Source organism: Lygodium microphyllum, chromosome 11, assembly GCF_053477565.2.
Source record: "Lygodium microphyllum isolate KBCC chromosome 11, Lygodium_microphyllum_v1.1.10, whole genome shotgun sequence".
Taxonomy (NCBI): Eukaryota; Viridiplantae; Streptophyta; class Polypodiopsida; order Schizaeales; family Lygodiaceae; genus Lygodium; species Lygodium microphyllum.
In genome coordinates this window covers 106,719,560-106,739,427 of record NC_141145.1, presented here as the reverse complement: position 1 = coordinate 106,739,427, position 19,868 = coordinate 106,719,560, and positions in this window count along the sequence as shown.

Here is a 19,868-nt window from a genome sequence, read left to right as displayed (position 1 = left end):
ATTAATGTTGTATTTTTCCTTCATGACAAACCATCCCTTCCTGAAGATGGTTTTGTCCTCAAAACCAAGAAGTAAGGGCCTATATCCAAGTCAAGAATAATAGTAATCATGCCCATTCATCTTCCAAATGATAAGAAAGCACTGTCCATGAAAAGAAGACCTTTTGCATACCAAACTGTGAGAAAACTGGCTGCTGTCCAAACAGGGCTGATTCACTAAAACTGCCATAACTTTTGATATATTGGTCCAAATATGGCGTACGAGGTGTGGAAACAAAGTATACACTCCCAAGCATCACCCCATAACATCAGAATCAAATTTTGATGAAGTCAGGACAGTTTTATTGTCTACAGAAATTTCATACAGCAAGCTGTCTCTGCACAGTCACTACATACTGCATCATATATCATCCTGTAATAGCCAAGGAAAGTTACTGACATAAGTGGATGGTTGCCAAGAAGACTCTTCAATGGGCAAATTCTTCCACTTAATAAGATACTCAATGAGAGTACGATTTCTGAGAACTTTCTCTCTCTTTCCAATAATGCTTTCAGGTTCATATATGATCAGTCCTGCCTCATCCAATGGTGGTAACTCTTCCAATACTTGTACATCGGGCCCAACATACTTCTTCAGCTGTGAAATATGGAATACATCATGTATTCTAGTGGAGGATGGTAGCTGAAGTTTATAAGCAAGCTCTCCAATTTTGTCTAGAATCAAATATGGTCCATAAAACCTATGAGCAAGCTTGTTATTCCCACCCTTTAGTGAAGCATAATGCCTCTTGGGCACTTTGAGAAATACCCAATCTCCAACCTTGAAGTCTAAATGTCTTCTTTTCTCATCAGCATAGACCTTCATTACGTCTTGTGCTTTCCTTATGCTGTCCTTGCATTGCCTCATGAGCAACTCCATTCTTTCCAACTCTTCCTTTGCTTGTGGGTTGATGTCTTCATGAAATAAAACTGATGGAAGTTGAACTTTATACCATAAAGTGCTTCAAATGGAGACATCCCAATGCTCATGTGATGCGTGTTATTATAGCAAAATTCAGCAAGGTGGATCCAACGATCCCATGAAGCTTGTGTGTCATGACAATAGTGCCTAAGGTACACTTCCACCCAATGATTTACTCTCTCCGTTTGCCCATCAGTCTGAGGGTGATAGGCCATGCTAGGAGTGAGGAAAGTACCCATAGAGGAGAATAGACTTTTCCAAAAGTTGCCCATAAACTTCGAATCACGGTCTGATACTATTCTCATAGGCATACCATGTAGTTTGAACACACCTTCCATAAATTGCTCGGCGACTTGTCTTGCTGAATATTGGACTTTAGTTGGGATAAAGTGGGCTGATTTGGTCAATCTATCAACTACCACATAGATACTATTCCATCCATGACTGGTAGTAGGCAATCCCGTTATGAAGTCCATGGAAATATCTGTCCATTTGCCCGTAGGTATAGGTAAAGGCTGAAGTAAGCCAGCTGGTAATAGAGTGGAATCCTTATTTTGCTGACACTCCAAGCATTGAGATACATACTCTTTAACATCTTTCCATAGACCTTTCCAATAAAAACTTTGATGAACTCTATCAAACGTCTTGAAAAGGCCCAAGTGACCAGCCATTGGCGATGAATGCATCTCTTGAAGCACCTTCAGCTTGAATTTACTGCTGGGAATCAAGTACACTTTACCTTTAAACCATAAGAGGCCATTATGCACCTTAAAATTTGGAAATTCAGCATCACACCCTTGCTGTAATTTCTGTAAAATATGGGCAGCATGCTCATCAAGCACATATTCCTCTTGAATGTCTTCAATCCACTCCTTATAGATGGTGGACACAGTAGATAGACTGCATGCCCACATTCTTGATAACGCATCAGCCACCACATTATCCTTGCCAGCCATGTATGATATTTCAAAATCATATGATTGCAAAGTAGCCAACCATCTCTTTTGCTTGGGAGAAAGATTGGGTTGCGAGAGAAAATATCTCAAGACCCTATGATCGCTTTTGACTTTGAAGTGTGTCCCATAGAGGTAGTGGTGCCATTTCTTGATTGCATGTAAAATAGCAAGCATCTCCTGCTCATAAACATGCATCTCTCTCTCTTTGTCATCAAATTTTCTGCTCTCAAATGCAATGACACCATGCTCCTGTACCAAAACTGCTCCCAAACCTCTACCACTGGCATCTGCATAAATGGTAAAAGTCTTGGAGAAATCAGGGCAAACTAGTATGGGTGCTGAAACAAGCAATTCTTTCAGCTCATTAAAGCTCTTGTCCGCGATCTCATCCCAAAAGAAGGCCTCCTTTTTTAGCCGATCGGTAAGAGGAGCTGCAATATGAGCATAGTTTTTCATAAACCATCGGTAAAAGGATGACAAACCAAGGAACCCTCTTAATGAAGTGGCATTGGTTGGTGTAGGCCATTCTTTGACGCACTGAACCTTCTTAGGATCCACTTTGATTCCATCTTCTCCCACTATATGACCCAAGTACTCCACTTCCTTTGTCATAAAAGAGCATTTAGTGGCCTTGGCAAACAGTTTGTGTATCCTCAATATGTCAAAGACCTCTTTTACATGCTGCAAATGGTCTTCTTTATTCTTGCTATAGATCAAAATGTCATCAAAGAATACCAAAACTGTTTTAAAGAGATTGGGCTGAAGTATCTTATTCATGAGAGACTGGAATGTGGCTAGAGCATTTGACAACCCAAAAGGCATAACCATAAACTGATAAAGACCCCTCTCCGTCCTGAAGGCTATTTTGAATTCATCTCCTTCCTTCATGCGTATTTGATGATATCCCGATCTCAAGTCAATTTTTGAAAACACCTTGGCATCCTTCAATTCATCTAAGAGATCATCTATTCTAGGTATGGGATACCTATTCTTGATAGTGACCTTGTTGAGATCGCGGTAATCAATGCACATTCAAAAGGAGCCATATTTCTTCTTCACAAGAAGGACTGGAGAAGCAAAAGGTGATTGGCTTGCCTTAATGAGACCCATTTCCAAAAGCTCTTTGACTTGGCGTTCTACCTCTTCTCTTTCCACTTTGGAGAGGCGATATGGTGGTTTGTTGATGGGCTTTGTATTGGGCAGCAAGTCAATGGGATGATCCACTTCTCTTTTGGGAGGAAGAGAGGTAGGTGGATGGAAAATATCATCATATTCTTTCAGCAAATTACAAAGACATGGGTCCATATTGTTGGTAGGAGAAGAGGGCTGATCCTCTTCAATCTTGGAAAGAAGAATGGTGAACATACATGCCTTTGCATTTATCTCTTTCTTAACCTTCTTGGGACTGATCATCTCCATTCTTTTCTTTTCAGCTCCATGTAGTGTTACTTGTTGTCCACACCATTTAAACTCCATTTCCATGTTGTTGAGATCCATGGTAAATCTGCCCAAAGATTTCAGCCAGTTGCAGCCAAGTATTATATCAATGGGACCCATTTCTAATGCAATTAGACTCACTGATGTAGTGCACAATGGAGAAAAAGTGATAGGTACATTTGGACAGCATTGATTGCTCATCTCAAAATTTCCATTTGCCACTTGGATTTTGAGTGACGTAGGCATTTCATGCGTATTCAATTTCAGCCCATTGAGTGACTTAGCATTAATGAAGCTATGTGTACTTCCCGTATCTATGAGTATATGAGCGGTCCTTCCCTTGATTTGACCTTTAAGGCGTAGGGTATTATCCCCTCTTGAACCACTCCATGCATCACTTGATATGGCACATAGCGATGGATGTAAATCAGTCCATGAATCATCCAAATAATGACCACCCGGGTCGAAAGGAAACCCATCCATCGGATCATAGAACTCTTCATGGCCATTCTCTTCATTTTCATGCGCCTCTTCTTGAGTTGTTGTGACATCAAGCTGAGCCAAGCTTCCTTCAATAGATTCACCATCGGAATCATCCTCGATGATCATGCTAATCTTCATATTTTTGGCCTTGCATTTGGACTTATGATCGGGTGACCATTTCTCTCCACATTTGTAGCATAGACCTTTAGCATACATATCTTTGAGCTTATCATTCGATACATGTTTGCCTTGAGTAGAGACTGAAGTTTTGGCATTTATATCAGTCCTCTTTCCATCAAATCTATTTTCAGCATTAGGTCTGAAATTACTGCTTTGTTTTGACCCAAACACAGTAGGAAAAGTGGGTATCTTGCTGTAGGTATTGCTGTAAGTATTTGATGGCTTCCCAATATGCTGAAAATCAGTTTTAGCATGCCCATAATGGCCTGATGTCCTTGAGAACTGCGTAGGCTGAAAAGAATGCCCTGTTTTTGGCTGAAAACCCTTGTATTTCTGCCCATAACGTTCAGCCAATTGAATGGCAGCTTGTAGGGATGTAGGATTCATGGCTCCAACTTCAGAAGAAAGAATAGGTTCCAAACCAAATATGTATTTATTCAACTTGGCACTATCGGAGACCCCATGAACATACATCGAGAGGTTCAAAAACTGATTTGAGTACTCTCTAACCGAGAGACCACGTTGCTCAAGAGCATACCACTTTTTCTCTAACCGCTCTTTTTCAATAAGGGAAACAAAGACTTCAATCATAGCATTTTTCAATGCATCCCAAGACAAGAAGTCATGTCCCATCCTCGCCATATATCTCCACCAAGTGTGAGCATAGCCTTCTAGATGAAGGGCTGCGAATTTTACTTTGGCATTCTCGGGCCTTGGGTAAAGAGAAAAATACATCTCTAACTTGTCAAACCACTCCTCCAACTCCGTGGGTAAAGGATTCTCTCCCTTGAAGTTTGAGATAATTATTTTCTCCTTGTACTCTCTCTCGTATTGAGGAGGTTGTCCATTAGGGTGCTACTGCCCACTATGGTTTTGTGGCCCAAAAGAATTGCCAAAAGGTCCTTGCCTAGGATATTCATTATTTCCATGGCCTTGTGCATAAGGAGTTTGCTGTCCATAATGCATACCATGACTTTGTGGCTGGAAACAATGTCCTTGAGGATGAAAGTATGTGTTGCTCACATTGGGAGGTTGTCCATGCATCGGTGAATTGAAAGGTGGTTGCTGCCCATTATTTTGCTGATTCCAACCATGATTTGACATGGGACTTGGCCTATTGGCCTACACTTGAGGAGAGAAATTATGTTGTGGCTGTCCAAAAGCATTTGGGGCTGAATTCACATGTCCATGTGGCTGCCCATAAGAGTTTGGGGTTGAATTAATATGGACTTGCTCATAACCACCAACATTTGCTTGAGGGTAAAATTGCTAGTAGAAAGAGTTGCACCCATGGATGTCTTCATCATGCTTTGAGTTTGTTTGCACTCTTTCTTGAAGATCCTGCCCATGTGGCTGAAAGTGACCCTTTTGTTGATGGAATTGTGGCTGAAGTGAAGTGGGATGAGCAAAATCCTTAGCTTTAGATGATTCTCCAACTTCAAATTGACCTACCACCTTAGGAGTAAGTGGTTTAGGTGGTTCTTCAGCCCTATGCGGGTGTGGGATATTAAGACCAGCTGTAGGCAACATTTTCTCACCAAGAAGTGCTACAAGCTTGTCAATACCCAACCTCATACCCTCGAAACCTGATTTCATATCCTTTATGTCATTTGACAATTGCTGAAAACTGTTTGAATTCATTGAGATATGAGACGTCTCTATGGGTTGATTGGTAGGGGAGTGAGTGGAGCTTGCATCGACCTCATCGTTCTCATAATGCATTCGATAAATGGCATCTTGAGAAGTGTCATGATGTTCACCCCTTTCCTGTTGATGTTCATCCCTATCCTGCTGATATTCCTTCAATTCTTCATTGATAGTATCCAAAACAGGGTCTCTCTTCTTATTTCTAGCCATGGGTTGATTTCTGTCCTGAATTTCTGTAGTAGAAAAACTTGATTATCTTTACTTCTAGAGCTCCAAATTACAAGGTCTCTGGCTCTGTTCAAAGCTTGAAGAGCCCTCTATCCAATGATCTATCAAATGCAAAAAATGGATGAGTACAGAAATTTCTGTAAGGGATTTTCTGTTGCTGTCTGAAAATTCCTGCAGGTAGTGAATACCCTGTTCTAGTCAATTAATGGCTTGTACCATCAATACCCAGCATGTACCAACTTCATAACCTTGTAGGAGAGTCTCATACGTCTGCCCATACTGAAAATGACCTCCGTAACCAGTAAAATGGCTGTCTGACTCAAAGTAGACTGCAAGCTTTAATGAGGGTATGTATACATACTCTGTTCCAATCTTTCAGACTGAACCATAGTGTCTTTACCATAGGATGTATACATTTTACTGTAGCCATATGTCTTCATACATTTGCCATACCATACATTTGCCAATATCACAAGAACTCACTGTCCATAACTCATGCTGTAGGCTGATTTCAAATGCCTTTGAGATTTGTACCTGCACCTAAACTTGAAAATACGTGGGATCCGAGACCCGAGGGGTTTGCAAAGTTCCCTCTCGGGCCGGGTTGCGCTCCCCTTCAGGGTCCTCGTCGGTAGGGGAGGGTCACCTCACTATTGTCCTACCGACTCGCCCGGCTTCCACTTTTTCCTCGTGGGCAAGTACATGGCAAGTGAATTCTAGCTCTAAAAATCAGTACGATATGCATGGAATAGGAAGGAAATACAATTGCCTTTCATTTGCCCTTTTTCATGATATGCAAGATTGAAATTGAAAAGGCTGAAATGTAAATGAGAAGTGGAGAGGTATTTACCTCATCAGTGACTCACTGCTTACAAAGTTTTTCTCACTTACCAATTGGGTAATGATTTTCTTATGATCAAGAGGCAAAATAGGCAATCAATTTCATGTCAGGGTTAGGCAATAAAAGATTGAGTAATGAAGCTCAAGAAATTACTGATTTCAATGAATGGAAGTAGATGGGTAATGCTCATTCATTATGGAAGAGTTTGAGACATTTAGAGATGGCCATTTCAGTAAATTGAAGAGGTTTAGTAAAGACAATGACTGAGATAACCTATAGGCTTCATGTAATGCATTAGGCTATGAATGAAAGCTTCATTTAATCCTCTTATTTCTCTTCAGCAATTGGAAATGAGATCAGCAACAATTGGATGTAAAGAGAAATTAAGAGTGATTAGAGTACCTCATTTGATTGATTGGAGAAGAGCATTGTTGATGGAATGACCTTCAATCCATGATGCTTGACATAGGTGGGCTGAGCTTGATAATCCAACTAAAATCAGTCCAAGAGATCTTCAATATTCAAGGATAATCCCTTCCTTGATAAGCTTCAGCTCCATTAATCCCATGAAAGCTCCATGACTCCATAAATGCTCCAAATGTGGGTTGATGAAGACCAATTACCTTCTCTACTTGAAGTAGGTTGCAATAGGTACTAGAGAGGGCTTCAATGTGTCCAAGAGATCCCGAAATTTGAGAGGGAATGCCAAAATTTAATGGCATAAAAGCTTCAGGCTATCCATTGAACACCTAGACCTCCATTGGCTTCAATCACTTCAATGTCGGTCCAATGTTGATGGATTCTTGAGGGGAATGGTTGAGGAAGCTTCAGAGATGCTTTGCCCACAAAAGCCCCATGAATTGCTTTAAAAATTTCAGGAATCTTTAATGTTGTCCCAAACTGTTACACATAGAGTTTGCAATCTCCATATCCAAGCTCCAACAAAGCTTCAAGCTTCAAGATCAGTCAATGTTGGTACTAGGATGTATGTAGAGGCTTCAGGGAGTATAATAGAACAAAAACCCTTTGATCTTGATGAAGAAATCTGAAAAAAATTTGAGTGCTGTCCAGAACTGTCATAAAACTCCATAACCAGGGTTTTGAAGAAGAGGGAACACTCCAAACTGATAAGGATCTTGAAGAAATTGGTGAGATATCTCTTGTCCAAGGTTGGAAGATCAATAGCAATGCATCAAGAAGGTCATCAATCTGAATTTCTCACGCAGTATAGGAGTATGTTCAGATGGCGCAAACAGCGTGAGTGCATACTCACGTCCTGGAAATCAGAAATGGTGCTAAGTAGCTACATAAGCTACTCCTCTTGAAGCCCTTGAGGCAGGGGAAGAGGTCATCCAACCCATTCTCATGATAGAAGTGAGAAGGAGAAGATCTGATGTGGTCTTGGCCATGGATTCTTGTGGAAAGCTTGAAGAAATGAGGAAAGGGAAGAAGAAACCCTTCCTTCTCAAAAGTAACCACAGTTAAAATGTCCTGTAACCATTTGTTTGTACACTTACCCCAAATTTTGGCTCAATCTTGATCACGTCCTGCTATTTTGGCTGGAGCCTTCCATTTCTTCCCTTGGTAATGCCAAGAATCACCATCTTCATCCTTGTTTGTAGCAGACCTTCACATATAACTCCGGTTTGAAATCTTCATGTCCTGTCAAGTCCTGTCACTCAAATTCCTAACTATGGTTTGCTTTCTCTAGCCTAGGAAACTGAATCTAGTACTTGAAAATGACTTCTACCAGGATCTAAGCTACTGCTCTGATACCAATGTAATGAAAGCAATCAACCATGGAATGAAATCTAACTGAAATTGAAAATTAACTAAGCTACAACAAAGAATTAACAAATCTATTGCACCAAGACATCCTCATCATGTATTAATGGTTGGAGATTCAAGAATACATGACGGCCATGGCTGAGTGCTTCATAGGCTAGAAAGAAGCTAGCTCCAAGAAAATGGTAAAGCCAAGATTATTGAATGATCAAAAGATGTCTTGCCTTTGGCCTCTAGTCCCTTTTATTCTAACCCTCTTCCAAACTTAAGGGCTGTTCACACATGTACATATAGGCTAAAGCTAAATTTACAAAGGCTGGAATTAATCCAAGGTGCAAATATTAATGTTGTATTTTTCCTTCATGACACTTGACAAGAAGACATGGACTAAGGATCGCTCCTTCAACAACGACCAAGACCAGTAAGGCCCTGGAGCCTATAAAGGAAGTAGATGTGGCTAATGCCTTCCTAGATCTTGGAACCCCAGAGATTAGTGTATGGATTGAAGGATGCTTTATTTTAGATACATTTATTGATGGAGGCTCATCAGTAAACATAATGACAAATGTGACAATGAAAGACTTAGGGTTGCAAGAAATTCAACCTACATAGTGGCTTATCAGATTGTCAGACCAAATCAAAATTAAACCGTTGGGCATCCTCCCATACGTAAAAATAACCCTTGCAGGAAGAGACTATTAGCTAACATATTTGGTGGTCAAACCAAATTCTTATGGAACCTCATACCCTCTGCTGTTGGGAAAACCTTGGCTTTTTGAAGCGAGAGCCAGGACAGACTGGTTCAAAGGAACCCTAACCCTAGGCAAAGGACCCAACAAAGTGGTGTTGAAGTTGTATGGATCACAAAAAGGCAATGGATCCATATCCATTGAAGTCATAATTGACTCCTCCAATGCAGTAACAGATGGTACATCAGGAGATGAAGAGGTTGTTAAATAGATCTTTTCCAAGAAAGCAAAGGCACAGTCCCTAACAGTGGGCACTGTAAGCCAACTACCAAGGGAAGCAAAGTCCTTGTCCATGGGAGAATACCTCTTGCCTCAACTTGAATTGACTTCTGAAATCACCTTTGACAATGAAATAGAAGCATGGATGTATTTTTCTCCCTGTTACATGATTGTTGCAGAGTTAGAATAGATATAGAGCAGTAATAGATTCAGAGACAGAGCAGATGCAGAACAGATACAGAGCAGAGACAAAGGTAGAAGCTGAGTCAAAGACAGAACCAAAGACAGTCACATAGATAGTGACTGTAATAGAGACAGAAGCAAAAGAAGAAGCAGATGCAGAGGCAGAAGATCTGTTCTTCTCCTACAGAGCCTCTACAAAAGCAGAGACAGAGTCTCCAGAGGAAGAGGATGAAAATGATGAGGAAGAAAACGAAGTAGGATATGAAAGTGCAGTTGAAGAAATTCCTCTGATAGCGGATGATCTTGTTGATGTCCCTACAAAGACCTCAGAGGTCAAAGATCTCAGGGTGTTGGATGGAATGACCATGTTTCCATTTGGATTGATCAATGGACCACAAAGTATGCAAAATTTATATAAGCAATGGATCAAAGGCATAAAAATTAAGTTCACTAGTGGCTCATGTCGCCCTAATCGTTCAGTCTAGAGAAAAGATAATGATGATGCCACTTGCCAACAGAAGCCAGAGCTATCAAAGCCTCGGCTTCTAGAAGGTCCGTGCTATGTGACATTCTTGGATGCATCCTCTAAAGATGAATACCTAAGTCCGTAAGAAATTACCACTCACACAGAAGCAAACAAAGCTCTGATATCTTTCTAGCAACCTCAACAAACAAATGAGTCATTTGTTCAAAAGGAGGACACTAGTTCTAGTGGAACATCAGACGAGGACACTAATCTCTTGAAAGAGTCAGACCTTTATCCAGAAGCCATCTGTGGGACATTCATCCATGAAGTGGAAGGTGAAAGATAAGTGACGTTCCTGGATACTGATGGTACTGAACGTTTCCTGAAAGTGGGTCTCAATCTTCCAGAAGAAGAACTAGTGGTCCTGCGAGACTTATTAAAGGAGAACTTAGACGTGTTTGCTTGGTCATATAAAGATCTAAAGGGGATTCATTCCATAGTATGCCAACATCACATTGACGTAGAGCCTGATGCCAAACCTATAAGGCAAAGACAAAGGTGTATGAATCCTAATTATTCTGCTCTGGTGAAGGCTGAATTATTGAAGCTTCTTGAAGCCGAGTTCATTTATCCCGTGGCTAACAGTGAATGGGTTTCGCCCATTGTGTTTGTACCCAAGAAGAATGGGAAACTTTGAATATGTGTAGAATTTTGAAATCTCAATTCGAAGACGAACAAGGATCATTTCCCTATCCCTTTTATCAACTAGCTGTTGGACATAGTGGCAGGCCATGAGCTGTATTCCCTCTTAGATGGATCTAGCGAATATAGCCAAGTCCAAATCATAGAAGAGGACCAATCCAAAATAACCTTCACCACATAATGGGGGACCTATGCCTACAGAGTGATGCCATTTGGGCTTTATAATGCTCATGCCACCTTCCAATGAGTAATGATGGCTGCCTTCCAGAATCATTTGCATGATTTCATTGAGGTGTATCTTGATGAATTTTGTGTCTATAGCTTGATCCAAGAGCACTAGGGACACCTAGAGCAATGTTTTGACAGGTTTCGAGAGTATGGGATTTCTCTCAACCTTGACAATTGTGTCTTTGGTGTCTGATCAGGGGTTCTTTTGGGCCATATTGTCTCTGCACAAGGGATTGCAATAGACCTGGCAAAGATTGAGAAGATTGCTGCCTTGATAGCAGGCCCAACAAACCTGAAGCAATTGAGAGGATTTCTTGGCCATGTGGGCTACTGCAGAAGATTTATTGCACATTTTGCAACCAAGGCAGCTCCTCTGCACAAGCTCCTAAGGAAATATGCTGATTTCCTTTGGACTGATGACTATGAAGAAGCCTTTAATACCCTAAAACAATGCCTTATCAAAGCACCTATCTTACAGCCTCCTAATTGGACAAAGGAGTTTCATGTGCACACAGATGCATCAGTTGAAGGGCTAGGTATTTTCCTATGTCAAAAGGGCCCCTCTAAATTGGATCAACCAATATATTATGCAAGCCAAAAGGTCACTGATAGAGGGAACAAAACTACACAGTGACAGAGCTTGAGTGCTTGGCAATGGTGTTTGCACTAGAGAAGTTTCGACACTATCTACTATCAAATCATTTCAAGTTCTACGTGGACCATGAAGCCCTATCCTTCCTGATGAATAAAGCAGATGTTAAAGGACGACTCATGAGATGGTTGCTCCTATTCTAGGAGTTTGATTTTGAAGTGGTCACTAAGCGTGGCTGTTCCCATGTCCTAGCTGATCATCTATCATGGATCCCTCAAACTGCAGAAGAGGAACATGATGATCCAAACCTTCCTGATGCTTCCTTGTTTCTAGTTGAAACAGTTACTCCCTAGTATGAAAACATAGCCAATCTCTTGGCAACTCAATAGTATCCTCCTGGCATCTCAAGCCGTGAGAAGAAGAAGCTTTTATTAGACTTAGCCCCCTACACCTTGCTAGCGGTGCACTGTACAAGAGAGGCAAGGATGAAGTGCTGCGAAGATGTATTGCATAGGATGAAATCGGCATAGTATTGAAAGCATGCCATGACGAACCATGTGGTGGACACTTCATAGGAGAAGCAACAGCCAGGAAGGATTTGTTAGCAGGATACTAGTGGCCGACCCTCCACAAGGATGCATATGACTACTGCAAGAGATGTGATGCTTGTCAGCAATGGCGAAACCCAAGAAAATAAGTGCCATGCCACTGCAACCTATTCTTCCCCTAAAGCCATTCGAGAAATGGGGGATTGATTTTGTGGTTCTCGTTGCTCCATCTACTAGATGGAAGTAGAACAGATACATCTTAGTATGTACAGATTATGTCACAAAGTGGTGTGAAGCTAAAGCCCTGAAGCGGGATGATTGTAACGCGTAGCCCTGTTCATGTACAAGAATATTATCACTCGTTTTGGCAGTCCCGTCGAGCTGGTAAGTGACAGAGGTACTCATTTCCTTAACAAAATCATGGAGGAGCTGACGAAGCTGTATAAGATCCGCCATCGCAAGTCTACTTCCTACTACCCCAGTGTGGGAGCTTTCACTCAACTACCAAGACCCATGGACTGCTTATTGTTTCAAGCATTCCAAGCCGAGCACTAATGGCTACCTCTCACATAGCCAACGCGCCATCCATATCTATGGGTGCAGTGAGCTTACCTCCATGCCGTTTGAGTTACCTCCTCTCCCGCGCACTTCAATAGCTCCACGATCCAAGTGTAAGCTTCAAGCAAGCTCCATCCTCAAGCTCCACGCTCCAAGCTCCATCACCGCGAGCAAGAGAAGAGAAGAGAAGAGAAGAGAAGAAGAGAGGAGAATATGGAGAGCTTCTCCACCCCACGGTCCCTCACCCTCGCACACTCACTCCCTCACACTCCCTCTGTCAAGCACAAGCTCAAGCAAGCAACAAGAAGAAGAAGAAGAAGAAGAGGAGCCACTTTTTGCCCCACACAAGAATGAGCTTCTCATTCACTTTTTAGCTTTATATACAAAACCCTAAATCCCTTTTGGGCGGTCATCCCCTTTTCCCCTTTTTTACATGGCTCCCATTATTCTTCTTTCTTCCTAGCTTCCTTTCCACCACCCGTCTACATTTACAAATTGCACGGGTGAGAGCCCGACGCTCCTTGAATAAAACCATGATGCGCTTGCGCTCTTTTACAAAAGTTTTGACTTGCGCTTTTCCTTGTGCGCCTTTGTCTTCCATTTCTCTTACCTTGGCCTTTGTCTTTGTCTTTTATTTTAGCTTTCCGGATTTTCCACCACCTGGCACTCTTTTACAAGATTTTAGGGTGCCACCACCTTTGTATTTTAAAATGCATCTTTCCTCTTTTTCATTTGCCTTGGGCTTTTTAAGGTTGCCCCTGCGCCTTTGGCCTTCTCTTTTCTTCTTTCTTCGATCGTGCTACCTTTTTTCCGCCTTTGCCTTGCGTCTTTTTTATTTCCTTTTGCTTTCTTCCTGTTGGGTTACCCCCCTCGTAGATGAGTGCTAGTCCCATGGCACTCTTCGTCGAAGGTAGCATCATGCAGAGCTTGCACTGAAGACGTGGGTGGAAGGGAGTGTTGTGGTTTGCCTTGGGGGAGTTCTGATGTTGGTGCGGATGAAGGTCATTGGTGGCAATGTGCTGTTCTGATTGGCTGGTGATATGATGGCGATAGGGCTATTCTTTGTTGGGAATGGCCACTCATAGCTAGCACGGGGGTTGGTGTTCATGGGATGCTCATGGTGGATTTTGCTCGTGATGAGTCTCCGGTGGTTTGCATGATGAAGTAAAGGAAAAGAGTTCAGATTTGAGTATTGATGTAGAGCGGACGGCGCTTTCGTTGGAGCTTTAATACCTGCAATTGGAAAACCTCTCAGGTGGTCTATCCCTAAGGGGTAGTGCTAGTCTTCGTAGCGTGCACAAGACATATTTGGATTAGTTTGGGAGACAGGTCGAACTCTAAGCAAGCTTGGAGTAGTGTCCTGCAGTTCAGGACCCAAACTGTGTATAGACTTTGGTGCAGATATTATGTGAGTGCTCGTGCATACTTAGATATTACATAGGTAGAAGACTGCGGCTTGGTTGCTCATAACGTCGTGTGGATGAAGCAAAGTGGTTTATGAGAGAAAGAAGTACGTGTGAAGGTGGGTGCAACATCCTGTGCATTGTGATTGCACGGCGTAGTAGGATAGAACCAAGGGATAGTGTACTATCCTTAGGTGGTAGACAAGGGGCCGGTGCAATGAGAATGGTGTACTGTGCATGGCCATTTGTGCAATGCGTGCCCCAATTGATTGCCATGGTTGTAAGGCAAAGTGTAAGAGGGAATTGTGTGAATGGTTCAGGGTGAGACGACAAGACAAGCTCCCTAGGGCTGTCCTGCCCTTGATGTGCCCTGAACTATTGTGGGTGATGCTAGGGGGCTAGGGGACTAGGGACAAAGCCAACCGACCAAGGTCACTAGACGCACCTAATTTGAGGACCCCTAGGTGTGGTGCTATGATCGTTTTTTTGTTTTGGCCACAGTACAACCATTGCAATATGCGGAGGCTATGAGCCTTTCAATGGGTGGAGACATGTCAAACCTTGGAGACTCAGGAAATGGATATGATCGTGATGATTTTTCCCTAGCCTCATTGTTAGGGGAGTCGTTGTTGCGATATCGATGCGATTGGAGTGGCACCCGTCATGAGCTTACTGTAGAGCTTGGCCCAAGAAGAGAGTGTAGTCCATGACTATGCATTGGTTTGTGCGATGGGGGCACTCACAAGGGTGATTGTTCGCGTTCAATAGCATGGTTTTGTTGCGGTCCATGCACGTGTTGGTTTTGCGATGACCCAGGCATTGGACACGTTTGCACAAAGACATGTGTTACCCTGCATCCACTTGTCACTTCGTGAGAGCACATGCTTGATTTTGTTAAGTAATTCAACAGATGTGGTTATGTTAAAACATGACTTTTCGAAATGCTATGATGTTAATTGCATGCCCATGCGATTGCTTGTCAAAGACGTGGCATACATTAGCGATAGGCAGAAAAAGTTGTACAAGTGGGGAGTTGTCCTTTTACCCATCAAAAGACAAAAAGTTATGTCCTGATAACTTGCCAAGCTACTTGTACATCATAGGGGCTTAGTCGATTTGTACTAGGCAGGGCGAGTCCAATTGGTTAGATGATTGGGGTGGTGCTGAAGCGGGACTTCCGTGAGGTCGGGCATGGCACATGTCGGCAGGGACATGAATGGTGTAGTCCCAGGCCGCCACCGTTTCCAAAATGCCTTTAAATAATTCAATGAACTCTTCCATGTCCCAGGCCGCCTTTTCTGCCCTTGACCATCGAGTGCTTGAGTGTACGTTGGGGGTTTGTGCAACTGGTGTTGCCACTTCTTGCACGCTTCGTTGAGCTTTGACTTTCCTGGTCAGAGGGTTTTTTAGCCTTTGTCCGGGGCGGTGTCGCTTAAGGCCCCGTTTCTTTGCATACCTTTTGAGGATGGGCACATAGCGCACTAGCGGAGGGGCGTGTGCTTCATGTTCCCATCGTCCGCGAAGAGCATCCCTGCAAGCCAACTGCCCGTGGTTCTCCATGTTTTCCTTGTGGGGGGCCTGCAAGATGCAACCCAAGGTTTAGGCTTTGATACGGAATAAGATTGTTCATATAGGAGGGATTTCAGTATGGGTTATCAAACACATATGACTAGAAGAGGAGGGGTGGAACGTGCTATGCTCGTTGTAGCGGAATGGCCCCCGTGATGATGTTGACTTAGCCTCTCGCCATTAGCAGATCTCGGCTCACGCCGCGTTACATCGGCTGGTGTCCATGGATTTGGGGTAGGGCTCATCCTCGGAAGGATAGACCGAAAAGGAAAAGGTGTATAGGAAGGGACTGCACCCTGCTTACATCATCAAAGATGTTGGTCAAGGCTTTCCATGGTGGCAATGTGGGGTGCATGCCCTTCAGCCGAAGGTGGAAACAGTCATGTGAGAGGGGGACCGGACGAGTTTAGCCTGTTGGCCCCAACTCTTCTATCTATGCTTGACTATTATTGCTTGTGTGTGTTGATAGTGTCCATACAGGGTGACACAAAAATCATTGTTTTTATATATATACATATTTACGAATCCATGTCACTTCATGAGGATAGAAACCAATTGTAGAACTCGGGATTGTACTGAAGCGTGGCACACACATCTAGTATTCATGGAAACTTACTCAATACCGATAGATATTTTGCCACATCGAATAGCATGGAACCTTGCCCGAGTCTACTCGCAACATGTAACTCCTCCTCAGTGAGAACCTTATCAAACAGAGAGTTTTCTTGGCTAGGTTCAGCTAGGTCTGTACCCCGAATAGTAGTCAGCACTTGAAGGGAGGTTGGTGCCACGTAGGTGGGGTCTCTTTGAGATCGCCACTTGGCCAATCGCTCCTCAAAAACTGGCATGATTTGAGCTTCTAGTTCTGCCATTGCAATGCGGTTTTCACACCAACGCTGTTCAAATTGACTTCGGCCTTCTGACAGTTGCCTTAGTTGCTCTATCTTTAAGAGATTTGGTTGGCAAAGCGCATCCTTGAATGTGACAGTTAAGCGTAGTTCGTCAGCTTCCTCGCTCGAGATGAGTAGCATGCGTTCATGCAGGAGCCTACTATAGTACTCGTCAAGATGTTCTTGCTCTTCCCAAGATAAGGGAAATGGCAAGTATTCTCCGAGCTGCTCTTTAGGGAATGCGCGCATGTCTGCCAAGACATAGACACGTGCGAACACCTTGAGCTTGGCATCCAACTCAGTCAAGCATTCTGCAACACTTCTATGTTCAATGAGGGCTTGCTCGGTTGCTATCTCATGCAAGGTTTCAGGAGTTTGCCTAGGCTTTAGTGTAGCTGGGGGACTTAGGCCTAGATGAGTAGGATCGATCAACGCTAGGTTGTCTAACGCTCTTGTGGTTTTCGCGTTTCTCCTGAGGCTCCATTATTGCGCCATGGTTTTCCCTGGATGTGACCGGTATAGGTTTGTCACCCTGTCGTGATAGCGTTATATCCACTCTTGACTGGTTAATGCAAGTTCTATTGTCAGTGGATTGAGTGTTGCAAGTAGCTATTGATGGTAACGACTACTTGGATTTTTCAGAGCACACAAATGTGTCTGAGGTTTCACCGCAGTTAGGGGAGGCGTCAATGGGTTCATTGGTGGGTGGACTCGATGCTTTCTTCATCAACTCTCCAGCACTTTTCATCTCAATGTTCTTGGGGTCCCCAACCACCTACAATTGTTGTTGTTTTTACTGTTTCCTCCTCTTTTTCTTGGTCAGTGAAGGTGCATCTGTCAACGACTCAGGACCCTGGACTAGGTCAACCGTTGTTGTGCTTGGTTGGACCTTAGCATGTCCTTTCTCTTGTGTGTCCTCATGGGACATAGTAGTGGCCTGTTGAATAGCCTTGCTAGGTTGAGTGGTTTGATGCGCCATTTCCTTGGCCACACCTTTGAGAGGTTTCTCCTCAATCCTAGGCTTTAGGTGCTTTGGAAGGGTTGGAGTTGTCAAGGATACTGGTTGCGGCACCTCCTCCGTAGGTGGATTGCTAAGGATGCGTTCTGCAAGGGGCATAGTCACGGCCAAGGGCTGCGACTACTGTGATCCCTGACTGGAGGTAGTAGTGTCTAGTCCAGTGGGCTGGTTACTGTTGGTGGGTTGCACGGGTGGGTCGCAATGTCGAGTCCCCAGAGCGATTGGAAGTGGTCGTGTCTTTTGTTGCCCTTTGAGCATTCACTTGTGTAGATCGATCGTGAGTTGACTTAGTCACATTGGGTTGCATGGGTGTATCCTTGGGCCGAGAGCTACGGCTAGTGTCATGTTTCTCCTCTTGGATATTTGGAAGCTTTGATGGAGACAGAGATTGTGAGTGAGCAACTAACTGAATGGCTTGCTTATGATTGTTAGACGATTCTGTCATTAGCTTTGTTGAGCAATCAGCCTTATCATGAGCGATGTTGTGCCTGTGGTGCTCATTATTCTCTTGGGAAGTCAAAGGCTCTTTGGGCACTAATGGTTTTTGTGCACGCTCAATGGCCACGTATGACATCTACTTATTAAGCATGCGAGGCTGAGGCTCTTTCTTTCGAGCACTCATATCTGGTTTCTTGCCTTGAGACCTAGAGTTTCTCTTAGATTTCCTCCTGTGCTTCGTTGCTTTTGATGTAATCTTGCCTTCAGCTGATAGAGATGGTTTAGCCGGGGATTTTGGTACCCAAATCCATCGGTTACCTACGTAATACCCTTGGGCATGTAGCAACACTTTGGATATCCATTGCGGCGTTGCCCTCCATTGATGCCTTTGCCTATAAGGTTTGGGCTTCCTTTGGGGTCTTCTACGATGTTTGTGAGTCCCAAGCCATTCCTTGGCATTGTCTCTTGACCTTATTGGATCAAGCATGGCCTTGCTCAATTGGTTCTCGTTGTTCGACTTGCGTTTGTATCAACTCCTTCAACAACTCCTTGCTCTCATTACTAGGCTTGCTTGGTATGTCAGAATGCTCCTTGCCCTTCCCTCAAGGTTTGGTGAGGTCACCCTTGCTAAAAGTTGTGATTATCCTCACACCTGGTAGTGTTAGGTGTATCCTCTGTGCGATATAGTCGGCTTCACACTTCGTTGCCTTTTTGAAGGGCCTTCCTAGGAGGATTTCCTTCCCACAATTCTCGCTATTTGGAGGAACATAGAACAGGATTGGCAAGCTTTCTGTTTCAATAGTTACAAGGATTCTGCACTTCCTTAGAAGTGCTTGTGGGTGTTCCCCGTAAGGATTAAGAGTTGCATCAGTCAATTTGAGCTCTGGTTGACCTAGTAGGGTCCAGGCTTTGTAAGTTAAGATATTGAAATCTGCTCCTTCATCAACGAGAGCATCAACATTATGCTCTCTTTCTGCGGTGAGTTTGACCCTAAGATAAGCAAGTGGCACTATGTCTTCATCTTTCGGGTCTTGGTTTACAGCCTCAAGACTTCTGATACATGCCTTTGAGTCCTTAACTGCACAGTCAGACATGGATTCTCTACTGAGGTCTTGGGTTGTCTGTGCGGCGCTGCTCAAGGTACATCTATCATCAGGAGTGTCATGTCTAGTCATCCTTGTATTGATAGCTTGATGATGTTGCATTTTGCTTTGACTAGACGCAGTTTGAACACAGTGTACATGTGTTTTTGTGGTGTAGCCTTTTTGCCCTTGATGGCTAGATTGGTCCGTTGAGGTTCTAGGGTCTTTGTTTGTCTCTTTTCGGGTACGGGCTTTTGGTTGCTCTTTTGCAAGTGAGAATCCATGCTCGTGTAGAGCCATTATTACACTAGGGTCTAAGTTGGGGGACCTGTCACAGCACACGTTTTCTCTCCAACCTACTTGGGGGAGGTGCAGAGGGGGTAGAGCCCTCTTTGCAGGGGTTCGGGGGGTAGTCCCCTCCCTGGGTCGCAGGGCCGTTACAGTAAACACCATGCACAGTTTGGAGGACCGTTCAACCAAATCTTAAACTACTTGCTCTAAGTTTCAGCCTAATGATGGATCCGTGATGTGCCTTTAGCTCTATGTAGCCTGTGGGGTCAATTTCAGGGTTTAGAGTTTTTCTAATTTGTTGCCTCGTTCGTTTGTTTTGGGTCCAATCAGGCTTTACCACTCAGCGGTTTGCATCTAAGTCCCTGGGTCTCGCAACTGCCTACTTCTAGTTGCTAAGTGGCTGCGCCCTACGATT